Here is an 18,049-nt window from a genome sequence, read left to right on the forward strand (position 1 = left end):
GCGGTACAAAGTTGTCACACGATCTCCGTGATGCATTTCTCTGTGTTTTTATCTTGCCCTCCTGCCGCATGCAGTGAGGCCTTCTTCACACAGTGTGCAGTAATAACTGGGTCATTTCCACTGTGGGAAAGAGAAACGAGCCCGTACACAAGACAACCCATCCATTTTCCCTCCTCCTGTATTTGTTCCTGTCCTCTGTCGCTCCCACTGTCTGCTTCCTCTCTCCCTCCTTTTTTCTGAGATCCTGGGGAAAGTCCCAGTTGCTCTCCCACTCTCTTGCTCTCTCTCTCTCTCTCTCTTTCTCTCTCTCCCCTTGCATTCCTGCACTGAGTGGAAGGCAAAGGGGCCCTTTGCACTGTAGCAACACAAGTGTGTGTGTGTGTGTGTGTGTGTGTGTGTGTGTGTGTGTACGAGTGTGAGAAAACGTTCATTTCTAATTGCACCCTGAGTGTTGAAAGTGGTCTGTAGGAGCTGTGTCACTAAATATAACAATAGACAGTAAAAGGCAGGAAGCTGCAAACATCTCAGGGTCCTGTGTGCACATGTGTGTGTGTGTGCCTGCATGCCTATTTGTCTTCAATTGCTTCTGCAGCTGCGAGCCCTTTACAGGCCCAGTGTAATCAGTATACTCCAGCTGCACATTTCTCCCACTCAGTGGACTAAAACCCTTTTTAACTTGCTAGTCTCCTGGCTGACGTCTTAATGCGGGCTTACAGTATATACAGTACACTTGAATGCTTTAATCTGAAATAAAGGTTTACATTGAGTTTTGGCATTCAAATATCTAACAAATGACGTAACTTTTACAGACTATGTGATCATCGTAGGAATCCCATAATAGCACTTGATTCTTGAGATTTTTACACGAAACTACTACACGTGGCGCGCCTTGTGTAGGGCTCACAGCGGGAAAGTATAAGGTTTGTATAGATGACATTTGCAGTTGCACTAGTTATGCTCATTCTGGGAGTAAACATGTCGACAGAAATGCAGCAAGAAGTCCAAGTAATTATAGTTCTTGCAGTCGTCATAGTTGTTGCCATACGACCACTATACTACTTTTTCTATATTACCTAAATTACTTGATACCAAACTATGAAGGTGAGATTACAGTGTGTAGAGCGTCGCTACGTTTAAGTGGGTGCCTCACCGAAACTGGCTCGTAAAGGTTTGCAAAGGTTCAACTGAGGTCCATGTGTCCCAAAACGACTCCGTCAACCAACTCTCCTCTGCCTGTTTTACATATATTCTAGTTGTAACCTGGCTACCCTAAAATATAGTTGGGTGACCAAATAAGATTGAGTACTCGCAGCAAATATTCATATTATTCTAGGTGAAAAAAACAGAGAATTTTCTTTTCCAGCTGTACATAATTATTTTGTAGTTACAGCAGGATTAAGCAAACAAAACTTAAGTAGATTGAACATATAGATATAAAAGTTATTTTGGACTCAGCTGCTTGTTGGAGCAATTTATCGAGCAATAGTTGTACTGACATTGAAAAATTATTGTCATAAGCCCAATTTACACAACATTGCGAGTGAAAACGCATAGTTTTTGTGTTGTTTCAGAAAAGTTTCACGTTTACACGGCAACGTTATGAAACCGACATTTATACACATGGATGCTGCAAAACATTCGAAAACTATGTAGTTAGCACGCTGGGCCACAAGTTGCCACTGTCGGTTGTTGGATGGATTGCTGTTATGAGTCAATCTCAGCTGTAACAACCATTGCTGTTATTGTCCATCTACTTGCACGTGTGCAGAACAGCTATTCACTACGGCTGTGTTGCGCATGTAGCGTTTCGGAAAGTTTGCGTTTTTCTCCTGTTTACAAAGAGCAAACGTTTTACTGCCAGGGAAGCAGAGTGTACTTACGAGAATACTTTCTTACTCATCTTCTTTGCTGGTTGCATCCTAAAGACATGTCCCTCCTTCAAAAACACTAGTTTGTTTTGATCAACTCTGCAGGAGGAATCAGTTTTAGTAAGTTGGTATTTGAAACTGTGTTTGGCCAAAATCTCCTGCAAATCTGTCGGGGGCAGTTGTGGTCAAAAAGTTCAGAAATCTAGAAAATAAACTTTGAGCTCACTTATCCTGATGTTTATACTTTGTTTTATTTTTTTTCTTAGATACCTTAAATGTCAGTTTTTAACACAAATCCAAACCCTGCTTTTGTCGTTTTTTGAGTCTTGAAATCTTAATTTAGATGACAGATGATGAAACGGTTGGGTGGTTTAGTGGTTCGGCTCTCCTCATAGCGAGAGGCCATGGGTCAAATGCTGGGACCAGCTTTTACAGTGTGTAGATTGCATGTTTTCCCCCCGATTGTGTGCATAGGTTTTCTCCAGGTACTCCGTTTTCCTCCCACAGTCCAAAGACAGGTTTATTGAGGTTAATTTGTTAACCTAAATTGCCTGTAGGTGTGTGTGATTGACTGTTTCTCTGTGTTTGCCCTGTGATGGATGAGCGACCCGTCTAGAAGACATTTGTTTTTGCTGCGAACGGCTCCAGCTTCCTTGAACTGGGCGGAGCGGTCGGCTTTCCTATTATCTTGTATGCATCGTCCTTTTGAAAAATATTTCAACTCAAACTTTCCAACTTGAAGATTCATCAGTCTTTGATGTTTCCTCAGACGTTAGACTGCAGTCGAAAAGGTCAGTGTGCTGAATCAGCAAGTTGGAAGCTTTGCATTGCTGATAGTAAAGTTATGAGGCTGGGATTAGTTTTTAACCTTACTCTGGGTTTTTCTTTGCATTCTTCAGCTTTAAATTCATGAAACACTCAAAATACTCATTTGTGAATTAATTATTTTGGCTTTTGTTGGTCACAGATCTAAAGTTGGTTGGTTGTAGTGGTGGGCGGATCGGTATCGGTAATGTCGATACCTACATTGGTATCAATATTGAATGATACCAGGGCCATGAACATTATACCTGAAATAATATTTTGTTCTAATGTGTTCTGGAGTGATAGTTTTGTACAATTTATTTAAGAAAAAAAATCCAGACATTACAACCTATGGGAGAAAATAGTTTTATTCATGTATGAACTAAATGTTTTATTATGATAATAGAGTATTTTCTGTTTACCTATAAACTTTTGCCACATGTTGCTCCAGTTTGAACTAATTAATAACCCACAGGAAAAATCATAAAAACACTTTAAGGTCATGAAAATTCATCCAGATTTAGCAGTTTCTTGATGCATTCCTAGGAATTTTAACAGTAATTCCTGGGAATTTTAACAATAATTTCTGGGATTTTTCCCTTATATATCAAAAAGTATTGGTATCGGATTGGTATGTGTGCTACTGGCCCTGTATTTACTTGGTATTGGATGAATACCAAATCTAGCAGTATCGCAGACCACTAGCTGGTTGCCATTTGGTGGACAAGCACATTGTATGTTATTGTGTAGATGAAGTACGTGATATAGGTAAAAATACATTTAACATTTACAAAGAAATCCCAGTGGCCTTTTGTTTATATTGACAAAATGTACATTTTCCTCCATCATTCCTTTGTTGATAACAGTAGTGGAAACATTTGCGTGTTTACAGTGGATACCGGCTTTATACTTTTCTGGTTTTGTCTATCTCACTTCCGATCACATTCACAGAGATGCTGAATAATGTAGGCGTGTTTGCAAAAGTATGGAATTCTGCAATAGCACATCCCAGAAACATCAGTGTTGGCCTGCAGAGGCCGCGTGTCCTGTGAATTCTCGTCTCAGTGAATCCATGCCCAAGCTAAACCCCGAGTTCCTGTTTGCACACCAGCACCGCAGCATTCAGGATACAATATTTCTTCTTTTTTTTTTTGTTGTTGCTTTCATTAGAGAGTTAGACGGCAGCGCCTGCGAGATTCCTCCATTTCTCCTACTTTGCTCACTTCTGCCTATGCTTCAGTGATTGATATTAAATCTGTTCTGTTTGATCAATAATTAAAGGTGCAGTGCCTAGTGTTCCCAGACTAGACTGAGCATTATGAATTATAGATTGTTATTCCTGCTGGTCTGATCAAAGAATAACAACAACAGCCTTTCGCCGGGTTGGAGAACTACCAGTACTGATGCTCTCTACCAACTGGATAATGCAGGATTATTATTTCATCTATCTAATACTGATCCTCAACCAGGGCTTCTGCTGCTTAATGCAATGATCCAAGTTTGTACTCACTAAGACAGAGATCCTAGAGAGAGAAAGCAGGAGGCAGGCAGAGAGGAGTTGAGTTAAAATGAAGGCCTTTAACCAGATGGATGGGAGCCCCCCCCACCCTGTGTTGGTGCCAATGTTGGCCAGTGGAAAAACAAGCTCGTTTTAATTACGCCTCGCCACAACAAACCGAGTACCGTCACGCTAGGATGGAGTACTTCTGTACGCCGCGTGTGATCAAAGTCAGCGCATGCACACACACAAAGGCAGAAAGATGCTCACAAATGTGGGATCACACAACGGTTTCTCTTGTTTTCTTTTCTTTTCATTTGGAATTTCCCAGTTGTGCTTCCAGTCGTCATTCCAGATACGGTCAACACTGATTTAGATTCCGGTGAGGACGTTCACACGTTCTCAATGCGATGCTCCAGCTAGCAGCTGTTTGTGTAGTTAAAGCAAAGGCCACCATGGTTTTGCTGAAAGGTTGGAAGAATCAGAACGATCCAACTTTCCACTGTGAAAATAAAACATGTGAACAAGGTCAAAATGGGAAAATGACCAATTAGAAAGGTCCCATTTCCAGAAAACACTTGACAAAAACAAGAAAAGAAAAGAGACAAATCATCATTCTTACATTAAACAAGAGGAGGAATAAATGAGACAGAAGAGGAATAGTTTGAAACAACCCACTTCTGGAAGCTCAGAGACACCTCCCAGTTTGATGGGATTCTAATGGATCTCTACCATTGGGGAATGGGACATTTTACACATCCTAGTTACCAATGAACTGAATCCATTTTGGAAAAAGGATTTCCTGTTTTACACATAGTTATTGAACTAAAACAAAAAAACTGTGTCCACGCGTGTAGACGTGACAATTCTAACTATATGTGCATCATTTCGTGTGCATGTTTGTTTATATGCTGATGACGCTGTTGTTTCTCATTGTGAGTTTTTTTTGTGTGTCTGTCTTGTTGCCTGGTTCCTGTTACCAATTGGTATTGGGAACTAAGCTAACTTTCCGAGTTCTCAGCTGCATGAATGCACCATTAACTCTTCGAAAAATGTTTACATTTTTATCATGTTTTTTGGTTTGTTACTTTTCATTTATGCCGACATTGTAGTGTTGGATGTGTGATCTGATGTCATGTTCACAACACTGCCGGCAGGTTTGACAGCACTTATGTGTTTTTTCATTTAGGGAATATCCAGGAATTACATTCAAGTGTGAAAAGTGCAGCTTAACAAATTCTAGAAACATTATTACCTGTACCAGTTATTATTAATTAAATTAAATTATGTATATTGCAGTCTAGATTTCCTACTTTGGTTTTCTTTTAATAAGTTGTTTGCACTTTAAACTCTTTTAGAAAGCTTTTTGTCTTTGACTTTGAGATGATTGAGATAAATAATTATCCTTCATAGGGTATTTCCCATCGGGATTGTATTATTTGCAGTAGAAGGGATCATTACACCTTCCTCTTCAAGAAACAGGTAGATAACTAATGTAATTCAGCAGCAAAAAAACATATTTTAGCCACTTTAAAAAAAAAAACCCACAAAAATCATTATCAGTTTCAGTGCGATCTTAAAAATATTTTCCTCCCTCATCCCGCTGTCTGACACGGGTGTGTCACACTCCTCTCTCTGGATGCCAGCAGACTCCTTTGACAAAAGCTGTAATTTAATGTGGCAGAACACAGGAGTCGCTGGTCCACCGCTGCCTCAGTCACTTAGTTTGTGTAATTGTTTGACTTTGGCGATGCCACACCGCAACACACTTGACACCGGAGTCGCACAATAACACAAACTAACCAGTTGAGGCAGCAGTAGACTGGCAACTCTGTTCTGTCAGGTGAAATTACTGTTTGTGTCAGTGCAGCCCCACAAAGCCAAAACACATTAGCTGTAAACTGGAATATGCCTCTTTAAAAAAATAAAAAAACTCTAAAAATGATCATAGCAAAAGTGTTGCAATGAGCTACCTTTATATTAGGAGAGAAGGAAAGAAGAGACACCTACATAAAATGGATCAATCTGCGTTGCATTTTGCACTTTGAGGCAACTTTTTCAGGTGAAATTGACCAATCTGATGTGATTCTAATATGATTTTCCATTTAGATAAGATTTATCAACTTAATGCTTCTTATCTTACATGTGTCTTCGATAAGCCACATTATCTTTTAAATCTTATGACTCGGCTGTTTCTTGAAATCCATCGATTCCACAAGTTTATGACCAAACAGCCCAAGAAATACAATGTTTAATACTTCAAATACACTAAACATGACAAAAAAGAAAAAAAAAGAAATTCCTGATTTCATAACAAACAGACAATCTCGATCGATCAACAATTTGTAGTTACCATATTGTTCCCAATAGAAGAGCACCTCCATTTTCCAAAGATATGGAGTACGCAAAGAAAGAATAAACTCACTAATTGAGGCCTCCCCAAGAAAAATTTTGAAAAAAAAAAGGCCTTAGATAGTACATTCTAATGCATCGTGGACTACTAAATACTACATTGTGACGTGATAAATTGTAGGACCAGTTGATATTGAACGAACCAAACACCAAATATGTTATGGAAGAAACATACTTATATCAGAGCACTTCACTGAACCAATATAAATATGTATACAATATATACATAAATACATGTGCATATAATATATACAAAGATGTATACAAAATAAATACTAAATAGAAATTTGACTTCAGGGGCCAGATACAGTCCAGTTTCATCTTGAGTGTGCTGGACCGGTAAAATCTTGCTATAATAACCTTTGAATTTACACTTGAATTTTCTGCTTTGCTGTGGCCACAGTTTACCGTAGGTAATGAAACTGTCGATAATTTCAGTTAGTACGTAAAATGACTCCAATCTCAACATAAAATCAATTTCAATGAAACATTCTGGTGCAGAAATAAATCCTAATAACCACCTTACTTGGTGGTTTGTGGGGATTGGAACATTTTGCCAATCGAAAAGACCATTAGTCTTACCACGTACTATCTTTTTGCTATGTTTTTGATCGAAAAACCTTCCCGGTGCAACTTGAATACTTAAAGTTGGATAATTGAACTTAGATTTAAGTAGGAATCTATTTTTGTTTAATCTGAAGCATCAGACAGCAGGATTAATGCATAATTATAAAATACAGTATCAGGGGGCAGTTTGGAAATACATGCACTGAAGTGTCGGAATCATTTTTGGTCCATAAACTTAGATTCATTATGGTTTTTTGGGGTAAAAACAGTGACAATGTGTTTTATTAGGTTGTTTGCTCTTATATATATGAATCATGCGACCCAATCCTATAAAAAACAAGAAATGTAATGTCTGGCTAACTTGGTTTTTGTCCCCCCTCAAGCAATCAAACTACATAAACAAAAAGTTTGACATACGGTATAGTCCAGAAAATACGGTAAGTGCATCTTCATATATAGACCTTCATTTATCATTCCTGTAACACTTACTGTTGTTCACTTATAGCTTAATTCATGACTTTAATTTGTCTTCAGTACATGTACAACGCAATCCGCTCTAAAAATGTATAAATCTCCATTTTAAAACTTAACACACTCCTCCTTAATCCTGTTCTCTTGCAATAAACACAAACTAAAAACATTTTACCCCTTGGGTAAAAGGGGAACGCTGTGAACAAGCAGATGATTAGTGTGCTAATTGGAGTCAGAAGACCAATTTCATTCATTAAAAAACACGCTTCCAAACTATACTTGCTGTAAAAAAAATATATTCAATTAGATTATTGTTGCAACCCCTTTTGAAGTGAAGGATTTACGCTTGTATATGAAGGTTTAACAGTAATAAATCTGTTAATGTAACATTCTATTCAACGATGCCCCCCCCCCCCCCCCCCCCCCCCACACACACACACACACTCAGATAGAACACACATTTTGGAAAATCCATGCCTTGTGAATAACATTTGTTTTTTTCTTCTTCTTTTTTTTTTTTTTAACTTGAATGCTTATTAAAGCATATCTTACAAGAGAGATTCAGGAAGTGTGTGTGTGTGTGTGTGTGTGTGTGTGTGTGTGTGTGTGTGTGTGTGTGTGTGTGCGTGTGCGTGTGTGTGTGTGTGTGTGTTGAGGTGGGGGGTGAACCAGACAGAATCAGTCAAAACAGGAAAAAAGAACTACATACCAGCTGCCCTTGTCTGTCACCTCTGTCTGATGCAGAGCATATGTGTGTGTACGCATATTCAGTATGTACTAACAATTCCGTGCGCGTGCGTGTGTGTGTGTGTGTGTGTGTGCGCGCGCGCCATTAACACCTGGCAGCCTGTGTCTTGTCCAGTCACTAATAGAGTGTCCGAATGAGGTGAAGCTGCCCGTTGTGAGAGGAACATTGTGTTAGGGACAATAATAGACCATTATGCTGTGGGAAACTGCACTCTGGTTTCAGAGCCCATTCATTCATACAGGAAATGGAGAAATATACAGATATCCACACACTTTTAACACACACATACACACACATACACACACATCCAGCCATTATACAGATTTCCTTTGTTCGCTCACTCTGTGGAAAAAAGAAAAAAAAAAAAAAAAAAGCTGATTTAATAATAAGCATGTAGAGCAATGGGATGTACCATGTGCCTAATATGGCTAATTTAATAAGTTAATTCTGAATTCAGGGCTTGTGTATTTATATCCGCGCTGCCTTTTGGCACAGTTTTCATTTCATGTGGCAGCTCTCCAGATCTGATGCCTTGTTTTCAACTTTTTTGCCAAAGCCTCCCAACCACCTTCCTCCTTTCTAATTCTAATTTTCACTTCTTCTTCTTCTTTCCTCAGCTACACCCACACCCACGCCCACGCCCACACACACACACACACACACACACACACACACACACACACACACACACACACACACACACACGTGCACGCAGACCCATGCTGAGCCTCGGCTGTGGTAATTAGATACAGTCTGTCTAACTGTCAGACATCAACTGGTACCAGACACCAGACTCCAGCCTCATTGGCTAATCCTCCAGACGCTACCTCGCATTCTGATTGGCTGTTGCCTCCTCCGCTGCTCTGACTCTGACCCAGTAAACTCGCGTATGAACCAAACACACCCATTTCCATTGGCTGTCTCCGAGACACATGACCGACGCTCACCGACGCTCTCTCCGACTCTGCTGCTCCCAGAGGAGGATACAGTTATCCTCCTTACAGAGAAAAACAACACCATTCATCACCTCCTCCTCTCTCTCTCAGCCGCTCCTCATCTATCTCTCTCTCGGTGTTTAGGCTCTTATGCTGCGTTGTTATGTTTTCGTCTTTGTCCCTGTGAAGGTTTTGAAGCCACTCCAAGTCCTCTGTGTGCTCGGGTCAGACTCAATTACCTCCTCTCAGACTTTCGAGCAACTAAAGTTGATATCGGATCCGCAGCATTAAAAAATTCCCAATGGATGTAATTTTATCCAAATTGGTCTCCTTATAGCTTCATCCATTTTTTTTTTTTTTGCCAGGGTTTTTTTTTAATTCTTCTTTTTTTCAGCTTCCACTTCCTCCCACATCAAGCCCACACATCCCCTTCAACAGGTCAACAGTGAGCAGGAAAGGCCAAGTCATGGAGCCATAAATATTTATCCAGCTCACTCATCTCGCTCTTACTGTTCAGCACCAGAGTGATGAGGCAGGATCGCTTTCACACAACAGGTTTCGTGTTGTCATATCCTGTCACTGACAGTCACAGACACAAACGCCGCTGCTCCCTGAGGTTTCAAACTAGGAAGGATATTCACCCACCCCCACCCCCCGAACCCCCCTTTTATTTCCCTTGACCGGTCTTTCCTCCCTCTCTTTAGCATTGAGCTTGATGGAGGCGTACTGTGGTTTTGAAGGATGACTTCGAAGACCTGCAGCTGCACCCGGACGTGATTGCTCACTGTCAGACTGAAGTTAAGGCTATTAAACAGCTGAGTTACTTTGTTTGGTCCAATCTGTCCCTTCAAAAGAGGAGAAGGTTTAAGGTTTCATCCATGGTAATCCCCTTTATGTTAGTGCCTTGCAGAAGTTTTGGGCAAACGATAGGATTTCTGGAGACCTCTGGTGGCTGTCGTCGGTATGAGCGCAGCAATGTAGGAGAGAATGAGGATTGTGACATCAACAGCAGCTTCATGTCATCGGTATACGTTGGATCAGCTTGTTTCTTTCTTTCTTTCTTTCTTTCTTTCTTTCTTTCTTTCTTTCTTTCTTTCTTTCTTTCTTTCTTTCTTTCTTTCTCTCTTTCTTTCTTTCTTAATGTTGCGGACTAGCTGGAGCCAGGGGATTGCGATGAAGTGGAGCTGCTGATAAGAGAGAGAAGGAAGCAGTCGTCAGATTGGACGAGAGCGGTGGGAAACAATGTAGATCGATAGAACCAGCAGATGGCGGTAATGCAGCTTTGTGGATACAAACTGCCGTTAAACCCAAAAAAAGAAGAAGACGACGAATGAGGATTCTTTTTTCTTCTGTTCAGGCAAGAAAACTTTTTTCAACATTCCATTCTGGCATGTTTCGACAGTGTTCTCCCGTCTCTGTCAGAAATGTCATCCGGTGGTGGTGGATGATGTGACTCTTTGTCAGCTGGTGTTACGGAGGTGGGACCGTCCTGTCACTTCTGACAGATTGGCCACGCCCCCTGCAGTGAAGACAACCGCATGAGGCGCCGGATTATGGAGACAGTGGAAATAAGGAAGCGAGGCCCGAGGTATGATGAACCGGGACGAGGGAGCCGACATGCTGTCCCACACCTGGAACAGCGTCCCGACGGAGCGGGCGGACACCGAGGGGCGTGGCCAATCTGTCAAAAGTGACTGTTCGGTCCCACCTCCGAAACAATAGCTGATATAAAGACACGTCGTCCACCACCACAGGATGATATTTCTGACTAAGTCAAAATGTGTCAAAAAAAGGAAGTTGAAAAAACTTTACTGAACAGACCAAATGAAAATACTTATAAATGTACCTGAATGAACGAATGTAGGAAAGAAGTTACACATATATAAGAGCTGCTTTCGCACATATAGAAAAAAAAAAGCCTAGTAAGCCAAACATGATGTCTTAGATCTTTATGGGTTTTTGTCAGCGTAACAGAGTACCTTCTCTATTACAGGTGTCGGTATTTGTCTTAAAAATGCACCAGTATTGTCTCTAAACCTAACCGATGTTCACATGACAACAAATGTCCAGTGTGTTTTAATACATATATGTTATTGGAGAGTCTACTGAGCTGACTAAGAGGTCAAAACACTCCCAAATGGCCAATATCTGTGATGTACGAGAGCTGCTTCATTTGGCTGACTTTGTCAAGGTGGGTTGCTGAGGGGCCTGAGCTGTCAGCTGCCGTTTCAGTCTGATCCGGTGCAGATGTGCGTCCCGCCTTTGACCCTTGGTTTCAACTGCCCGTGTGTTCGCCTCTGCTCCCTAATTCACTTTGCTACAAGGAGAGCGGTGTCTTAAATCAGCAGGAACCTCATATCACCAACTGTTTCGAAGACATTTTTTTCAACGTCACTAAAAAGGATTTATTTCATTGAAATATTCAATGTACTTACTGAAAATGAGTTTGTATGTTTAACCTTTTTTTTATTTATTTTTTAGATATAAAACATTGGGGGTCTGCTTATGCCACGCCGTTTGTCGGAGCCACAGAAAACACAACTTTTTGAAATCCGCTCCAAAGGTCGACCTCTTTTGAAAATGCTTTGACTCTGTCTCCACTTTTTAAAAGCACTGCTATATTGTGCATGTTCACGGAGGCTGTTGCAAACAATTCTTTTGCACAAGTGCGGGTAAATGGACAATAACAACAATGGTGGAATCCAAAATGTCATGACTCCCAGTCCACATTCTCCACGTGTATAGCGTATTGTTCTCTGCTTGCACGTGTGTGTGGTTTCATTACATAAACAAACAACAGCGCCAACTTGCGGCCCGGCATGCTAAGTACATCTTTCTCAGCATTTCTGCAGTTTTCATGTAAACAGACATCATTTTTAAAATATTGCTGAGTAAACGCAAAACTTTTCTGAGACGAAAATGCAAATATGATGCGTTTTTACTTGAAACGTTGTCATGTAAACGAAGATAAAATGTTTTACTACCCTCCTATAGAGCCATGTCAGGTCAGCTATGTACCTTATGTTCAGTGAAACACACTCTACAAATGTACAAGGAAACTGACTAAGAATAAGACTGTCTAAAAGTGTATAACTGTGCGATGAAGTAGTGTTATAGTAAAATATTGATAAAATGGTTATACTCCCGGAGCACAATACTTTATAATGCATTATTCCCAACACTGCATCAGAGCACAATGCCTGCCTGAAAACGTTTCTCTATAGAAATGGAGAGCATTCAAACTTCAGCTTAACCTAAAGCTAGTTCGTCTTTTAGGGAGAAAATACTTTCTGCCAGAATAAAAAAGTTATAGCCGACCGTTGTGATTTAAAGAAAAGCAAACTTTCTTTAAAAATACATTACCTCCTCGCAGGCACCGATGTCAGCGTACACAGTGATGTATGAGAGTCGGTCGAATTCACTCTCATATCCCAGCCAGTGATCAGAGGGTATTTGATCAGTCGGACCCATTAACACATACAAAGCACAAAGCATTGTACGCGGCGCTTTCACACACGCAGAAGATCACAGACAAAAAGCCATTCAGCATTCTGTAGTGCCGCGCTGGCGTGTTTGATCAGGCTTTATGTTTGCTCATATGAAGTGTCACTGTATACGCATCTATGTACACACACTCAATTATCTCCCCTCAATAGGTCTTGACTCGAGCCATGGAGCCAGCAGACTAGTGGGGTGTGTAATCCAGAGCGCCTGGGCATTAAGTCTGGTCAGTCAGGCTTGTGCGCTGCATTTGGTTGCCTGGCAAATGGTCTGATCAAAGTATTTCCAAGTAAAAGCCTAAAGCCGAGACTGTTTCAGTATGCATGTCACATGTGCAACGGCACTCTTGGTGCATTTGCTCTCCGGCCACTGAGCAGCTCACCCACTGTAACCCAAGTGTTTAGTCAAGAGATGGAGCACAGATAATATGTCACTTCCCTTTTTGGGCAACAGCTTTAACAACAGGTTCAGGATTAAATGACAACCAATTGCTCGTTTTTTTTATTTTTTTCAAGTGATCTCTGGTTTCCCCAGTTAAACTGAAATTACACTCCCTCAACAGTCGCTACTGTTCTATATATATATATATAGAATATATATATATATAAAAAATCTGAAATCAAAGCGTCCTTCCAATTTGAATGGCTTCCAGTTGGACTTAAATTTTGTCAGGTTCTCTCAATGAGAGGGTGCAATGTTGCTATTCCCATTCACTGGTGTACAGTACAAGGCAAGGTTTATGTCGCCCTCTCGTGGTCAGAGTGAGTATGACTGATGCCATGTATGTATACGCAGAGAGTCAGAATCAAAACATCAACTCAGACTAAAATCAAGCGACTCTTTTAAGATATCGACAATGTGTTTGATTCTTTAAGTTACAAGCATAGGTCAAAAAAGTAGAATCAAATGTAGGTTCTTGAAGATCCGACTCCCCCAGTGGAAATAAATCCGAATGTGATCAAACTTAAAGCTTCATATTAGGAAAGTGGGAGATCTAGTGGAGATCGAACAGAAGCAGGTTTAACAGACTGCCCGTCACCACTTGACAAAGACTTGCTGTTTCTTTTAAATTTGATAGCAACAGTAATAACCATTGGTAGATATGTGAACAATAGGAAAACACAAAGATGACAAGCTTTTTTGTCTCCTTTCTGGACTCTGACAGCAGCGATAAAGCGGTGCCGCTGAAGACGGCTCTGTTGCGTGTTTGTTATTGTCTGAGGACGCTGTAAACAGGGAAATGGGACCGTCCCAAGTGGTACCTCTTCCAATTCCCAGCTGCATAAACAAAGCATTAGTCTGCTGATTGTATTAGCGCTTTAAATTCTTTGCTGCTTGTTGATCAACTTCTGTCTCGATGAGACACAAAGGAGTAGAAGCTTGTATTAACCCATTTAAATAAGATACAGCTGTGAAGGCAGATTAACTGAGTGGGGTACATTGATGTTCTTTTTTGATATTTGAAACCTTTAAAGCCAAATAAACTACAAATTAAATTTGGTGTATGGGCATTCTGTTATTGCATAATGCTTTATTCCCCTTTTCCGATCCAATAGGAAAAACAAAACTGAAGGAAAGGATGGATTTCAGTGCAAAAATACACTGTGGTCCAAATTTCGGTTATCATGTGACCGATTCCTGAAAACAAACCGAGGGGAAAAGACAAACAGAAATGATACTGTAGAAATAAATAGATGATTCACTGCCTTACCCCCACCATAATTCAATCGTCAGCGTCGTTGCAGCACTATTGTTTATCAGCGCTGGTACTTTCCCATTTGAATCAGCCGGGAAAGTATGAACCTTATCACTGTTGTGTACTTGCAGATAAAGGAGAAGTCATTTTAAACTCACAGATAAACTGAGCTCAGTAACACTCCGCGAAAAGATAATGAGAGATTCTTCTTCATAATTCAGATGTGAAGCAACTGAGCTGCTGAGCAGAGGTTGTTCAGAGAGAAAAGACTGTGTGAAAGAGTCTGTGGCATCCGAGGTCACGGACCGGCTTGCCTCATCTTGGCTGTCGGACAAGGCGACCACGGTCAGTCGATTTGTTAACCATTCACGCCGATAAATCAGACGGCTTTAATTACCTCTCTCCTGTCTGTGGAGGCTGGATTTGAATGTGTTGTTTTCTCACAGCACCTCGGGAGTGCTCCCTTGATGTCTTTTCTCAAAACTTTCCTGAAAATGTGAGGTTATTTCTACAGCCGAGCATCCTGAACACCACAACAGATTAGAGCAGCAGATAGAATACCTCAATGAAAAGATAGGAAATCCCTTAATGTATTTATTTTCACTAAAAGCTGAGGCAGGCGACCACAGCTCTTCAATGACACCTTGGGGCTAATCTCAAAAGAGATGCGGTTTAGGCAAACGCACACACACACACACACACACACACACACACACACACGCTCAAAACAAGTGTTTAGCACAGATTAGCCTATTAGAGAGGGGCATCAGCAGTATTCTGAAGCTGATTCAGGACATTTTTTTCCAAGCTAAAGGAGGAAACTGGCTAATCTCTGCCGGGACACCTACAATATGTCTGTCAGCTGAGGATTTACACCTACAGGGCTGTCTGGGCAGTTTTAACCTGCTCTGTATGGAAAGGAGCATGTGCTCTGTGTCTCAGTATGTGTGTGTGTGTGTGTGTGTGTGTGTGTGTGTGTGTGTGTGTGTGTGTGTGTGTGTGTGTGTGTGTGTGTGTGTGTGTGTGTGTGTGTGTGTGTGTGTGTGTGTGTGTGTGTGTGTGTGTGTGTGTGTGTGTGTGTGTGTGTGTGTGTGTGTGTGTGTGTGTGTGTGTGTGTGTGTGTGCGTGTGGGTCAGCTTGAGGGTTTGTGACTCCCGGTGTCTTGCTGGAAGCATGACCGCTTCTTTACCAGCAACTGAGCTGATGATTAAGTGACACATGTGCTCATTAATTCTATTGTCTGTCCAGTAAAATGAACCGCAAGTGGAGAGCAGGAAGGCGCACATACTGGGGGTATTTATTGACTGTGAATGATTAAGCCTTGTGTGTGTGTTTGTGTGTGTGTGTGTGTGTGTGTGTGTGTGTGTGTGTGTGCGCCAGCTTCTTTCTCACTCCTCCTCATGCTTTCCTTCCTCACCCCTCTCGGCTCTTTTCCTGTGTTCACTATTCCATTTCTCTCTTTTCTCTACATGCCCTCTGACCTCGTCCCGTTCATCTCTTCCCCACTTTTCCCTCGCTTCTGCTCTCCTTCACCGTATCTATAATTTTTTTTCATTCCAAGCTCTCCTTTTTTTTCCCCTCTTCCCTTCCTCGACCTTTCATTTCTCTTCCTACTTCCTTCTGTCCTCCTCCCATATTTTCTCTGCTCTCCTCCTCTCCCTGTAATAGCCCATAGAGGCATGCCTGAGTCCCGGCCACCCTCATTAACCTTATCATTAAGCTGACCCCCAGCTGGACTGCACTGCCCTCGCACTGCTGTGCCGCTTTGAGGAGCAGTGTCAATACATACACACTCGGCCATTAAGCCGGGAGAGCAAGGGCTGGGAGGGAGGTGGGCAGAGCCGGTGGACGCACCGCAAATTTATATAACAGCTGAGCCAGCGAGGGAGGAGTGTGGTGTGTGAGAGGGAGAATGAAGGAGAGGGAATGAATGATACATCCAGGTTGATCTGAACTTTCCATGTACTCCATTCCGTCTGATGTGCTTTGAGTGTGTGCATTATGAAAGCCCGCGGTGATTAGCCTGTCTATGTCTCGGCGATATGAATAAGACCCCAGGGGAGCAAAAGACGTCTAGACTTATTCAGAGAGGAAGCCTTATTATCTGCCATACAGCAACTATGATGAGGCTCATATTCACTGTGCAATCCAACTTGCCTTATGCAATCTAATAGCAGGAGTCAAATCCCAATCAAGTCATCTCACGCGATATATAGTCCATACTTTACGCCTTTACATGTGGCATATGAATACATTTGAACACTGCAGCTGCTGCTTTAAGCCCAGAAGATCATTAACAAGATCAAATCTGACATATTAAGTGTAATGCTGAGAAGAAAAAAAAAATAAAACTGGAGATAACTGACATAGGCCTATACACTGTTGCTTGTATTATATTTAATCACGCAGATGTTCTTCACGGCGTCAATAAATATGGCTTTACATACAAAGCAGCAGTACTGCAGGTGCTGTTCTTTGATTTCCAACCGAGCCACTGCATTTGCTTTCAGTGTTTGTCTTAATGGCAGACTGAGGGAAACGTAATGATGAAAAATCACTTCTACTTGTTTATCTCCCACAATAGAGGGGGGGACCTTGACCAAAGGAGCAAAGACGAGCTTTCATCGACATGGAGACGAAAACAAACTTATTTTTTACGAGAGTGAAAGTCTCAAGGCGCATTCACGCGTCAGTGCTGCAGGCAAAACGCCGGTTTTAGCATGCTAACCTGCTACACCTGCTTCAAATGCTATCAGCCTAACCGAATGACCTTTGTCAGTTTTGATCAGTTCCTTCTATGAAGCGTAGAAACAACAACCTCCGCACTTGTGCAACCAACTTCTCAGTAAAGAAAGTCGACATTGGACGTCCTAAAACTCACAAAAAGTCCCTAAACGGCACCTTCATCTCATTTACATAGCTGACCACCATGTAAACATTGTTTAAGATGCAGAGAAGTGTGTGAAAAAACAACTACAAATGATGGTAAGCTGGTCCCAGTTTAGCCAGCAGTGGCTTCGCGGATGTGTGATTCATTTACAGTCTGGACGTCGAGGGGTAAACATTTCCTGCTCTTTATCCAGCTAAGAGGGGCTGATACGTGAGGATTGGGCAGTCTGCGAGCGATACCAGCCTCCAGAAGTCTCCAACAACACCAGAAAATGTTGCTCCATTTGAGACACTAAATATAGAGAAAAAGCTGTTAAATTGGCCGCATTGCCTCCACCCACTTGTTAAACATAAACCTTTATTGGAAACTCCTGGCTCTGTTATTGTTTGCCTTTTTTTTACATGGTAAAACTTGGTTAGGTGTAGGACAAAGGACAACTAAAAACCCATGTCCAACTATTACGTAACTAAAACAGTAAGTAATAGTTTGAGTTAAAACACTCAGTTTATTTATTAAAACTGTGGCTGATTAGCTTTAATTGTCTAAAAAAGTAGTAGTTTAGGAGTCCAAAAACACAATCCTTGCTTCAATCACAACATAAATGATATGCTACTTTGTTGACATAAGTGACTTTAATATGTGTAATTGACTACAGTGGA

This window comes from Lipophrys pholis (genome assembly GCF_963383615.2).
Source record: "Lipophrys pholis genome assembly, chromosome: 17".
NCBI classification, from domain to species: Eukaryota; Metazoa; Chordata; class Actinopteri; order Blenniiformes; family Blenniidae; genus Lipophrys; species Lipophrys pholis.